This window comes from Salminus brasiliensis, chromosome 9 (assembly GCF_030463535.1).
Source record: "Salminus brasiliensis chromosome 9, fSalBra1.hap2, whole genome shotgun sequence".
Classification (NCBI taxonomy): Eukaryota; Metazoa; Chordata; class Actinopteri; order Characiformes; family Bryconidae; genus Salminus; species Salminus brasiliensis.
In genome coordinates this window covers 33,748,552-33,761,526 of record NC_132886.1, presented here as the reverse complement: position 1 = coordinate 33,761,526, position 12,975 = coordinate 33,748,552, and positions in this window count along the sequence as shown.

Genomic DNA, 12,975 nt, shown 5'->3' with positions numbered 1-12,975 from the left:
TTTGGGTCAGACTATAACGCAGGGACACAGAAGTATTTCTGACAAACAGTTGGAAGCTATTCGCTATGCTCCCAAGCCTAGAACAGTCAGGGAACTGATGACCTTTTTAGGTATTGCGGGTTATTCTTCGGCATGGATAGAGGACTATGCCAGTTTAATGGGGCCTTTGAGGGCTATGATTAAAGATACTGGAAATGCCACTCCACTGTAATCTTTCCTGGACACAAGAGGGTCTTTTAGCATTTGAGACAGAGGTTACAAGAAGCTCCAGCATTGGCGCTTCCAGATTACTCTTTAGATTACTCAGATTATTCTACTAGAGGTAAATATGCATGTGCAGTCCTCTGTCAAGCGACAGGTACAAGTCCACAGCCTGTTTCTTATTATTCCACAGCTTATTCAGAAGTTGAGTTGGGACTGCCATTGTGTTATAGAGCTATGGTAGGAGTTTATTTAATGTATGACAAAGCATCAGCAATCACGATGGGTTATCCAGTAACAATTCTTACCCATCATAGCCTTAGAAACCTACTGAACCATGGCAAATATACACTGACTATGCCAAGGCTTAGAGATTATTATAGGCTTTTAGAGCAAGAAGATGTCACCCTAGTAAGGTGTGCCACAGTGAATCCAGCTGAAACTTTGCCAACTCCAGAAGATGGTGAGCCACATGATTGTGTGCAAGAAGCTGAGAAATACTCAAGGCTTAGGTCAGATTTAAAAGCCCTCCCACTGGAGAAGGCAGACCTGGAATATTGGACTGATGGGTCCTGCTATAGGAGAGGAGACAAATTGTGTGCGGGTTATGCAGTAGTAAAAGCCCAAGGAGAAAACTTTGTGGTTGAGAAGGCTGCAGTCATACCACAGCCGGCTTCAGCACAAGTTGCTGAACTTGTAGGGTTGACAGAAGCATGTTTATTGGCAGAAGGTAAGCGAGTGACTATCTACACTGATTCTGCCTATGCACATAGTGTGTGTCACCTGTTTGGAGCAGTATGGAAGAACCGAGGGTTTAAGAAAACAGATGGTTCCCCTATACAGCATCATGAGCAAATAATGAAATTGTTACATGCCATGATGAAACCAAAAGAAATTGCTATTGCTAAATGTGCAGCACATAAAAGGGATATGTAAAGGGTCACACAGGGGAATAAAGCGTCTGATGAAGCTGCAAAGGCAGTTACAGGAGCAGACAAATGGGGTGAAGTATTTTTGGTTACACATGAGGTAGACATGGAAGACTTATTATGGAATAACAATTAAGGATGTGACCTTAATGCAGGAAGCAGTTCCTGAGATAGATAAACAGTTGTGGCGAGATGTGAGGAGCCACTCAAGACTCTACTGGCCTTTGGAGGAATCATGAGGGGCTGGTAGTAGCACCTCCTGACCTGTTGGGTCTGATGATTCAAGAAGCGCATGGTTTAGCCCATGTGGCAAGGGGTGAGGTAAGGAGGAAGATTATTAAGGAGTATGGGTTTTGGGCACCATATTTGCTTGAGCAGATAGACTATGTCATTGGTAGATGCACAATTTGCTTGAAAAACAATGTTCGAAGAGGTGTAATGGTTCCACCTGGTCACATCCCAACTCCAAGGGGTCCTATGCGTGAGTTAGTAGTGGACTTTGTTGAAATGATAAAACCAATAGGAGGGAAGCGAGACATGTTAGTTGTAGTGGACCGCTTTTCAAGGTGGCCAGAGGCCTGTCCAACCAAATGGAAAGATGCACAGTCCGTTGCCAAGTTTCTGTGCAGAGAGGTCATAAGCAGGTGGGGACTTCCAAAATGGGAAGGAGTTCATGGATAAGACAGTGAAATTAATTTGACAAAAATTGGGGATAAAACAGCATCTTGGGGCAGTATATCATTCTCAAAGTCAGGTAATTTGTGAGAAAATGAATGGTGTTTTGAAAAACCGCATTGTGAAAATCTGTCAGCACACAGGTTTGAATTGGGTTGATGCACTTCCATTGGCATTAATGGTGTGTCGCTCAAGTGAGCTGCGTGATTTGCATATGACGCCACATGAGTTGGCGACAGACAGACGAATGCCAACACCGTGCCTGCGTACAGGGGGAAAGGGTCCAAGTCTTGGCCTTTTGGAAGATGAAATGAAAGCGTATGTGACATACATGGCTAATCTACATAAGAGAATATCCATGTATGTGTCTGACAGGCAAAAGAAAGAAGAGGTACAGGAGAGGCTGGATGAGCAAAAGAGGAATGTGGTGCAACCTGGGGACAAGGTGTTTGTGAAGGTGTTTAAAAGAAAATGGTATAACGAACGCCATGAAGGTCCTTTTGAGGTTGTGCGTAGTACTGGAACTGCAGTCCAGGTTAAAGGGTCTCCAACGTGGTATCATTTGTCACATTGTGTTAAAGCACCTAGGGAAGAGGCAGCCCATTTGCTTGGAGGAGATGTGGAAGGCTCAAGGGAACCAGGACATACAGAAGGAGAAAGGCAGGAAGATCTCCAGGGTCAAATTCCAGAAGAGGAGATTGTCCATGATGTGGACAATGGTGATGACTCTGTGGGCATTGCTGATGATGCCGGAAATGACTCTGCAATTAATCAACAGGAAAGAAGGTTTGAGAACATTGAGGTTAGGGATGTCCCAGAAACAGCAGGAATCATTTCAGGGGAGTGTGAAGCACCAAAGGGTGCTGAGGGCACTGATTCCTCTATATTGGAAGTCAGAGAGTCAAATAGACATCCAACATCAGTTCGAAAAAGGGTCAAACCTAAACGTTACGAAGATTGAGGTAAATGTATCATTGGGAAATTCCACTTTATTAATATTAAATATTACTAAAAGCATAAATGTGTCACATCCACCAGAATCAGCTGTTCAGGTGATTCCAGTAACAGTAACTCCTGTACAGTTGGTAATTACAGTCAACCCAGGCAGATCAGTTCTTCTTCCATGTAGGTGTGGAAGATTTAATACTGGAGGTAATCATCCCCCTGAGTGGAGAAATAGTCGTGGTGAAGAGATTGTGTTAGCAGGGCCTACAGTTGATATGGTGCCTTACAATCAAAGAAAGTATTTTTTGTCCAATGACATGAGGTGGTTCAGAGTTAAATATGATTGTTCAATTCTTATGCGTAATGTTACATGGGAAGATCAAGGGGAGTATACATGTACTTACTTTGAGCCAGAGTTCAGCTTTGTACCAGTGCAAAAAGTGTGGAAACAGGAGTATGTAACTCGTAAGATGATAGTTAACATTAAAAACTCAAGCTTAACTGAGAGCTCCACAGGAGATAAAAGGGGACCAGGAACAATTTCCTGTAATAACCATCTCAGGGGTAAAAACTGTGCCAGGTTACAACTGTAGTTCCAGAAACAACTAAAAGTGTTAATGTTACAGGTCAGGTTACTACTGTAATCATAAATAATACAGAACCTGTAAAAACCACAGTGATGACAATAACGCCTGTAGGTGTCACTTTAGGGAAAAGAACTAGTGAGAATATAACAAGCTCAACTGCAGTGAATGGTACAGGGATAACAACACCAGTAATGGAAGTAGCAAAAGTGACCCATCCATGTAATATGACATTAGTAACACTGCAAGATAAAGTAAATACAACTGAGAAATTGTTAGTAACCATAGAACGGGGTGAGAGCAATAATGATGAGAGTGTTGGAGATAGAGTGGGAGAGAGTGAAGTAAGTAGAGATGTAATGATGCATGAGCCTTCTACCAAGGTGACAAATGTATTACAGGATTTAGACTGGATTCCAGGAGATGTGATAGATCAGAATCGAGCACTGAAAAAGAGAGAGGCTAAGTGGAAGGCATATGGATTTGATTCATCTGTGTTGCAAATATCAGACCCTTGGGCAGCCAGGAACTTATGGTTTCAGCAGATAACACATTCTGTAAGAACAAGCAAACAAATTAGTGGTCCATGTGTGGTGAAAGTCCCGACACCAGGCACTTGGCCTTCTATTTTGGAAAGCATATGATATATGGATGGCTACATCAGTGGGTTTGTTTAGACCTGGAGAGAAGTGTAGTTGGATGAGGCAATTACCATATGTAAACATAATTGATCAGCATGAACATGTATAGACAGCGGTCCCTGATTCAATGGAAGTAAAGGCAGTAAAGGCTAAAGGTTGTTTTTGTTCTAATAATACTCATGGTGGGTCTGGAACGTTTATGGGAATTTCAGATTGTGACAGCTATATGATACATTTGGATGATAAACATAAAAATAGGGATGGTTTGTTTGAAGTGATTTTCCGGCTACCACGTGGCCAGAATAAAATAGTGATGGTGCATCATGAAACATTGCCAGGTAATGTGACCCTAGGAAATTTTAAAGATCTTTAGTGGGTTTGTGATGATAAGGCATATATATTTTTGCCATATGGGTGGACAGGATGTTGTTACTTGGCAACATTAAAATTGCCATATGAGGTATACACCATTGAGAAAGATGAAGCACCTGATGACACCCAAGCCAAGGTAATTCCTGGATATAGACAGAAAAGGGAAATGGCACAATTTCTAATTTAGAGGCCTATCACTGGAGGATAAGTATAGGAGAAAAATGGGGAATAGGCTTATTTCCATGGTATGGTGTGACCTTCCTAGCAGACCATATTGATAACATTACTTACACCTTACAGGGATTTGCTAATGAGACTATTAGAGGGTTTGAATATTTATCAAATACTCAGAAGAGTCACAGATTGACGTTGTTGAAACATGATATGGCTCTTGATTACATTCTGGCTAAGCAAGGGGGTTATGTGTAGCTCTGAATTTAACAGGAGATGCTTGTTATATTTTAATTCCTGATAATTCTGATAATATGACTGATGTAATAGGAGCACTAAAAAAGATAAGAGAGGCATTTGGCCCATCCCAAGGAGCAGGATGGTCTGTGAATGCATGGTTGCTGGAGAGATAGGACCAATAGGAACATTGTTGGCTCAGTTGTTCGGTGCTGCGCTTTTGTCGCTATGTGTGATGTTCTGTTGTTGCACATTGATATTGAGGGATATTAAAGGTGAGATAGCTGCCTGGCAGGTTTTCGCTCTCACACTCTGTGAAATTAGTGCTAAAGAAGGCACTCATAGAAGGAATAGCTCTTTAGAAGCACATGTAACCATGTGTGCGATGCTCTTTTATTTTATTGAGCCGTTGATTAGGCTCAAAGGGGGGCAAATGTAGTGTATTTATTGGCTATACAGATGTCCATAGGCCTGAAGGAATGGTATGGAGTTGAGGAATGATATGGTAAGCCACACGGGGTAGATGTGGAAAAGAAAGGGGGTCCTGTTTCCTGACCAAATGTGAAAACTATACATGAATCAACGAACATAAGATGCTGTTTAGATTTGGACATCCCTTTGGGTGTACATGACATAGATTTAAATGTGGTCCAGATGTGTCTGTGGACCATGTATGTAATGGTGGGGGCTGATGAGTGTTCCTTAAGGATGAAATGCAAACATTCTGCATATGGGAACAATCCAACAGAATATGACGTGTAGTAGGGTATAAAAACTCAAGGTATTCCTATGTCGAGGAGAGAGATCGAGGGGCACTCAGAATTGGCAGACTCTCTCCACACTGTACTTTTGATTGGAATAAAATATTTCATTGTTACAACTAAAGACGGTGGTTACAGACTCTCCTTTTTAAATAAGAAGTCCATCTCCAGAGGAAGACGAACCGAGACGACAATATTTCACTCGAACAGTCCAGAACACCGGAATGAAGCTATCAGATCAATGCTAGCTAGCTAAGCTACCTAGCTAACAAACAGGTCTCAGTAGGTCTTAATTTTTTCTGTAGGTCTCTTTATTTTTTCTTTTATTCACTTATGCTATAGTGTTCAATAAAATATGTAATACTTAAATAATGTATTAAATAACCTATAACCTTAAGATAATAACTTTCTTCATCCAAAATGGTAAAAATTTTATTTGTTCATGATACTCCTGAAGACAAGAAGAAAAAATATGGTTATTTTGATTTCTGGCCCCACACTGGAGCTCACGCAACTTCCTGCCCCTGCGTGGAGCCACCTCACACTGGAGGTTGCCCAGCCTTCTGCACCCAGGCCCGTCTCTGTCACTGTGGGCATCAGTAGTAGAGTGCAGAGTCAAATACTGCAGCAGAGGAGATCTCAAGACTCCCTTTTTGATCATTTACAGAGCCTCCTCCTGCATAGATCTTTAAATCTGATCATCAAATATTGTGGTCTGGATCCAGAATACTGCAGATAATTCACTTACAGGAGGGGTAAGTGTTTAGTTATCCAGTGTTATTATTGACAATGCAGAACCATTCTCTGCAACAAAATAATAAAAAAAACAATTACAAGAAATTTGCATCAATGATTTTATAAAACATTAACTGCCCCTGAACCTAAAAACAGAAAAAAATAAAAATACATCAGTATAAATTATATATAGATAATGAGTTAATTACACTTACCAAGTATTATCATGAATACAGCCAGAGAGCACAAAAGCATCATGGTGACTCCAGTTTGTAGATAATAAGGTGTGATTTAGGTGCCTTTGTCAGTGTGTCTGTGGTATGCAGTTCTGTATTGTATTCAACCCCATTAATGGTATGTAGTTCTTTATTGTATTCAACCCCATTAAAAGATATTAAATGGTTCCAGAGATGTATATTAATACTTTTACTCTTTAATTTTTTTATGTGTTGCATCGTTACTTGTTACAATTATAAAAATGAAACCCACATTATCACCGCCAGAGTGCTAGATGGCACTGTCACTGGGTTTGATGAAGCCGCCTCAACACTGAGCAGAACAAGCGATAAAGCTGTGAGCGTGCATGCTTCCATTCTTTCATTTACTCCACTGCTGCATTGAAAACACTAATGCTAGAGCTTTGTTAGTTTATTTGGAGATGGAAGAACCAACAAAAGAAACACCATCTTCACCACCTTCAACTTCCAGTGATTGAGGTACTTAAACTAAAGAAATACTTAAATATGCTTTCTGTTATAACTACATAACACAATACTTGTACTTTTACTTTCAATACTTAAGTAGTCAATTTTAAAATGAACTATTTGCAATATTTAAGTACAAAACTTGTTGAATACTTTAGTACTTCCACTTGTACTTTTACTCAAGTCTCTAGTACTTTATACTTTTATATATGTCTGAATGGGTCTTTTCATTGTATTACATATTAATTTTCACCCGACCTAGTTTATCACTGACACGCAAATCAATGGAGATTGATTCCTCATTTTTCTCTTTATTTTATTTTTGTTTAATGTGGGAATTTGAAGATCGTGTTCTACATTAGTGTCACTTCATTGCAGCTGTGATCTGCATCTGGAATATTGTTCCAGATGCCAGAATAATGCTGCTGCAGAAAGACAATCAAGAAAGATAATGTAGAGGTTTGTGAGTGCAGAGTGTTGTAGAGTGTTTAAAACATCAAGTAGGCCAAATCTAGTGGCTTTTGAACACCACTACAACAACTTCTAGCTCACAATGCACAATTCGCAACACTTACTTTTTCTTATTTAATCAGTAGCTTAGTGATAGGACTGAAAAATCTGAGCGTGTATGTTATAGGGGTATTTAAATTACAGTTCACTTAATAAAGAGAGTGAACGTTTGTCTAGTCATGACAAAAAATAAATGTATAGCGTATATGTTACACCTTGTTTGGCTTTACCTTAGCACATGGCTCTGTTTGTTTCTGCTTTTACAAGCCCCGCTTGTTCCTTAGTGTTACCACCTGTACCTCCTTTCTAGTGTGTCCACTTCGCAACCTGTCTCTGACATCCCCCGTTATATGAAACTTGAACTTGGAGCTGACTCCAAATAATGCCAGAATTGCGGAAAACCAGCTTAAACGTGTGCCCTATAGCACAGGTCCTATGTAGATTAGTCAAACGTGGCATGCTGATTCTTAGAGCAGACACCTACTGATCACTGTAGCAGAGCCCATGCTCACATGTGCAGACACCTGATTGGCAGCTCCTAGGGGGAACCAGAAGCTCAAAACAAGAGCAACAACAAAATAAGCAAAATAAACTGTTTGGCAATGACAGAGAATATGTTGCAAATTTTTCATGAGTCCAACCCACATACTCAGCTCTACTACTCATCCCACATATGCATGTTCATACAAATGTGGCACCATTTAAAAGGTAAATTATCAGGCTTTCCAATGGTATAAAAGTTAGTATATATATAATTCAGTGTAATGTGTGAAATTATCAAGATGAATATAGATAAATCATTAGCCTGATTCATATCCATGTCAAAATGATTTCTTGAACATGAACTACAGGGTCGGCCATTTATATGGAATGGTTGGTGATATTAACTGTTTGTGACACATTAGTATATGGGAGGGGAGAAACTTTTCAAGATGGGTGGTGACCATGGCGGCCATTTTGAAGTCTACCATTTTGAAGTTATTTACAAGTTTCTGACCACTTATAAAATGTGTTCAAAGTGCTGCCCATTGTGTTGGATTGTCAATGCAACCCTCTTCTCCCACTCTTCACACACTGATAGCAACACCGCAGAAGAAATGCTAGCACAGGCTTCCAGTATCCGTAGTTTCAGGTGCTGCACATCTCGTATCTTCACAGCACAGACAATTGCCTTGAGATGACCCCAAAGATAAAAGTCTAATGGGGTCAGATCGGGAGACCTTGGGGGCCATTCAACTGGCCCACGACGACCAATCCACTTTCCAGGAAACTGCCAGCTTCCATGCATAAAGAGGGAAACACATCATCATGTAGCAATTTCAAATACCCAGTGGCATTGAGGTTTCCATTGATGAAGAATGGTCCCACTATCTTTGCACCCCATATACCACACCATACCATCAATTTTTGTGTTCCAACAGTCTTGGAGGGATCTATCCAATTTGGGTTAGTGTCAGACCAATAGCGGTGGTTTTGTTTGTTAACTTCACCATTCACATAAAAGTTTGCCTCATCACTGAACAAAATGTTCTGTGTAAACTGAGGGTCCTGTTCCAATTTTTGTTTTGCCCATTCTGCAAATTCAGTGCGCCAATTTGGGTCATCCTCGTTGAGATGCTGCAGCAGCTGGAGTTTGTAAGGGCCATTTGTGAGTAGCTAATATCTGTCGAAGGGATGTTCGACTGATGCCACTCTCCAGTGACAAGCAAGTGCTATGCTGTGGGCTGTTGCTGAATAAAGCTAGGACAGCCACTGATGTTTCTTCATTAGTGACAGTATTTTTTATGCGTCCACATTTTGGCAAATCCAACACTGAACCAGTTTCACGAAACTTGGCAAGCAGTTTGCTAATTCTAGCATGGGAGATGGGTGGTCTCGTAGGGTGTCTTGCATTGAAATCTGCTGCAATGACCCAGGAACTGCGTCATTAACACAATTTCTATCAGCTCCTCACGTGTTAACCTCTGCAACATGTCAATGGCTGTAAACAAAGAAAAGCTTGTAAAAAACAATTAATCATGAAAGAATAAAGTTATGACCAAGCACACTATTGTTTTTCTTGTGGAATTCTCAATAAGTTTGATGTGTCACATGACCCTCTTCCCATTGAAAAAACTAAAGTTGGATCCAAAATGGCTGACTTCAAAATGGCCACCATGGTCACCACCCATCTTGAAAGGTTTTCCCCCTCCCATATACTAATGTGCCACAAACAGGAAGTCAATATATAAATCATATATCATATAATCATATAAATGGCCCACCCTGTATATCAAACTGTATCAGTAACTCTCTCTCTACACGCCCATTTCTCATCATCAGCTGTGACTGACCCTATCATGGGATTTCAACACCAGTCTTGAAAATATTCCAGGAAAGGAACAAAATGTGTTTCCAGCATGATTTGTATCCTTGATCTGCTGTATGTGTATTCACTTTTCATTTAGTGCAAACTGTATTTCTGAATGCAATTATTTTCTGGAAAAGGGTAAGAGCACATAAGCAGTGTGGTTTGAATATTACTTTGATCTTCTTGTGTTTAAAGCAAACAGAAGATGTGTGAGTTTTTGTAAAGCTTCTCAGAGACTTTGTATCACTGGGCTCCAACTCTAAGAGCACAGTCGTAGAGAGCTGTGTCTGAGAGTCTCACTCTAACGGTGAGTAGACTGAAATCTATGGTCTGCAGTGTGGCTAATACTCCATTGTCGAGCACCTCTATACAGTAAATACTGTAGAGCTCTGTTAGAATACTGTCTGTACCAGTAGAGACAGACATACTGACTGCTTGACTCATAAGAGCATCTCAGTGTAACTGATTCTCCCTCTTTTATATCAACATCAGTCTCCTGACCTGGTCCAATTTGATCAGCAGCAAACACACCTGAAAAAAAAGTAGAATTGAAATATTCAAAAAGTATGAAAAGGAGATTTTTCAAATATTTAAGCTTCTATAATTAATCTTCATAGTGAGTACCTGATGCCATAATGAAAATGATGAGGAGGTTTCTCTTCATTGTTAATATGATCAGATGGAATCAGTTGTGTGTTTAATCTCTCAGTGCTCTAATGCTGATCTGTGTGTTAGTGTAACTCTTGAAGTGAGAGCAATGAGAATGAGAAACCACAACAGGAAACTCCTGTTCTGTAAAGATATACACTGGGCTTCTTGTGTTTGTGTAATGTGTAATTCAACATGTAAATTTGTAAATGAACCCCACACAAAGTCAACAGCACAGTATGATAGCAATCAATATTTATAAACGATGTTTAAAAAAAACAAAAGGAACATACAAGCAGAGCTTTATATAAATATTGTGATATTTATAAATATACACAACATAGCAAAATCTTCAGTGTTTAATTATCTCTTACAGTGGTCATTTGTTTGGATTTTGCTGGGCATCCTGTATATAAACACGCATTTGGAAAAGTTCTGAACACCCCTGTTGGTTTTTGGCATTCTCTCAATGAGCTTCAAGAGGTAGTCACCTGAAATGGTTTTCCAACAGTCTTGAAGGAGTTCCCAGAGGTGTTTAGCACTTCTTGGCCCCTTTGCCTTCACTCTGCGGTCCAGCTCACCCCAAACTATCTCGATTGGGTTCAGGTCCGGTGACTGTGGAGGCCAAAGCATCTGCCGCAGCACTCCATCACTCTCCTTTTTGGTCAAATAGCCCTTACACAGCCTGGAGGTGTGTTTGGGGTCACTGTCCTGTTGAAAAATAAATGTTGGTCCAACTAAACGCAAACCAGATGGGATGGCATGTCGCTGCAGGATGCTATGGTAGCCATGCTGGTTCAGTGTGCCTTCAATTTTAAATACATCCCCAACAGTGTCACCAGCAAAACACCCCACACCATCACAGCTCCTACTCCATGCTTCACAGTGGGAACTAGGCATGTGGAATCCATCTGTTCATTCATTTTCTGCGTCTCACAAAGACACGGCGGTTGGGGCAGTGGTGGCTCAGCGGTTAGAGCGCCGGGATATCGATAACAGGGTTGTGGGTTCGATTCCCGGGCTCGGCAAGCTGCCACTGTTGGGCCCTTGAGCAAGGCCCTTTACCCTATCTGCTCCCCGGGCGCTGGAGTTGGCTGCCCACCGCTCTGGGTGTGTGTGTGTACTCACTGCCCCTAACACATGTGTGTGTGTGAGTGTGTGTTCACTACCAGATGGGTTAAATGCGGAGGACACATTTCGCTGTACAGTCCACGCTGTACAGTGACGAATACGTGCACCTTAAGGAAACCAAAGATCTCAAATTTGTACTCATCAGACCAAAGCACAGATTTCCACTGGTCTAATGTCCATTCCTTGTGTTTTTTGGCCCAATCAAATCTCTTCTGCTTGTTGCCTCTCCTTAGCAGTGGTTTCCTAGCAGCTATTTGACCATGAAGGCCTGATTTGCGCAGTCTCCTCCTAACAGTTGATCTAGAGATGGGTCAGCTGCTAGAACTCTGTGTGGCATTTAACTGGTCTGTGATCTGAGCAGCTGTTAACTTGTGATTTCTGAGGCTGGTGACTTGGATGAACTTGTCCTGAGAAGCAGAGGTGACTCTTGGTCTTCCTTTCCTGGGTCGGTCCTCGTGTGTGCCAGTTTCGCTGTAGCGCTTGATGGGTTTTGTGACTCCACTTGGGGACACATTTAAAGTTTTTGCAATTTTCCGGACTGACTGAACTTCATTTCTTAAAGTAATGATGGCCACTCGTTTTTCTTTAGTTAGCTGATTGGTTCTTGCCATAATATGAATTTTAACAGTTGTCCAATAGGGCTTTCGGCTGTGTAGTAACCTGACTTCTGCACAACACAACTGATGGTCCCAACCCAATTGATAAAGCAAGAAATTCCACTAATTAACCCTGATAAGGCACACCTGAAAACCATTTCAGGTGACTACCTCTTGAAGCTCATTGAGAGAATGTCAAGAGTGTGCAAAGCAGTAATCAGAGCAAAGGGTGGCTATTTTGAAGACACTAGAATATAAAACATGTTTTCAGTTATTTCACCTTTTTTTGTTAAGTACATAACTCCACATGTGTTGAGTCCGCATTGAATGAGAAGGTGTGTCCAAACCTTTGGCCTGTACTGTAGATAAGCAAAACATGCAGCTAATTAACCCTTAAATATTCATTCATAGTTACTTAAATTAAATAGTATTTTTGGCATTTAGAAATGTCTGGACACCCTTCACGCTTGCAGTTTCCAGTGTCTGAAATGTCATTAAGAAATAGCAGGTAAGGGGAATAAAGTTTAAAAATGTAAATTCTTCAGTGATTTTAAAGGATTTCTGCATTACTTACTAATGAAATATTATCTGATCTTACTCACCATTATAGACAAACACAATCTAATTAAACAAATATTACACAAACAGTTGTACTTGTCTTTTAATTAGCTCACTGAGTAAACATCCACATTGCATTGCATTGCATGCTAGAAAAATCAAGTGAATCTTTGTGTAAATGACTCCAAAAGCTAATCCCACACCACATACTGCATTTACAAAGCCAA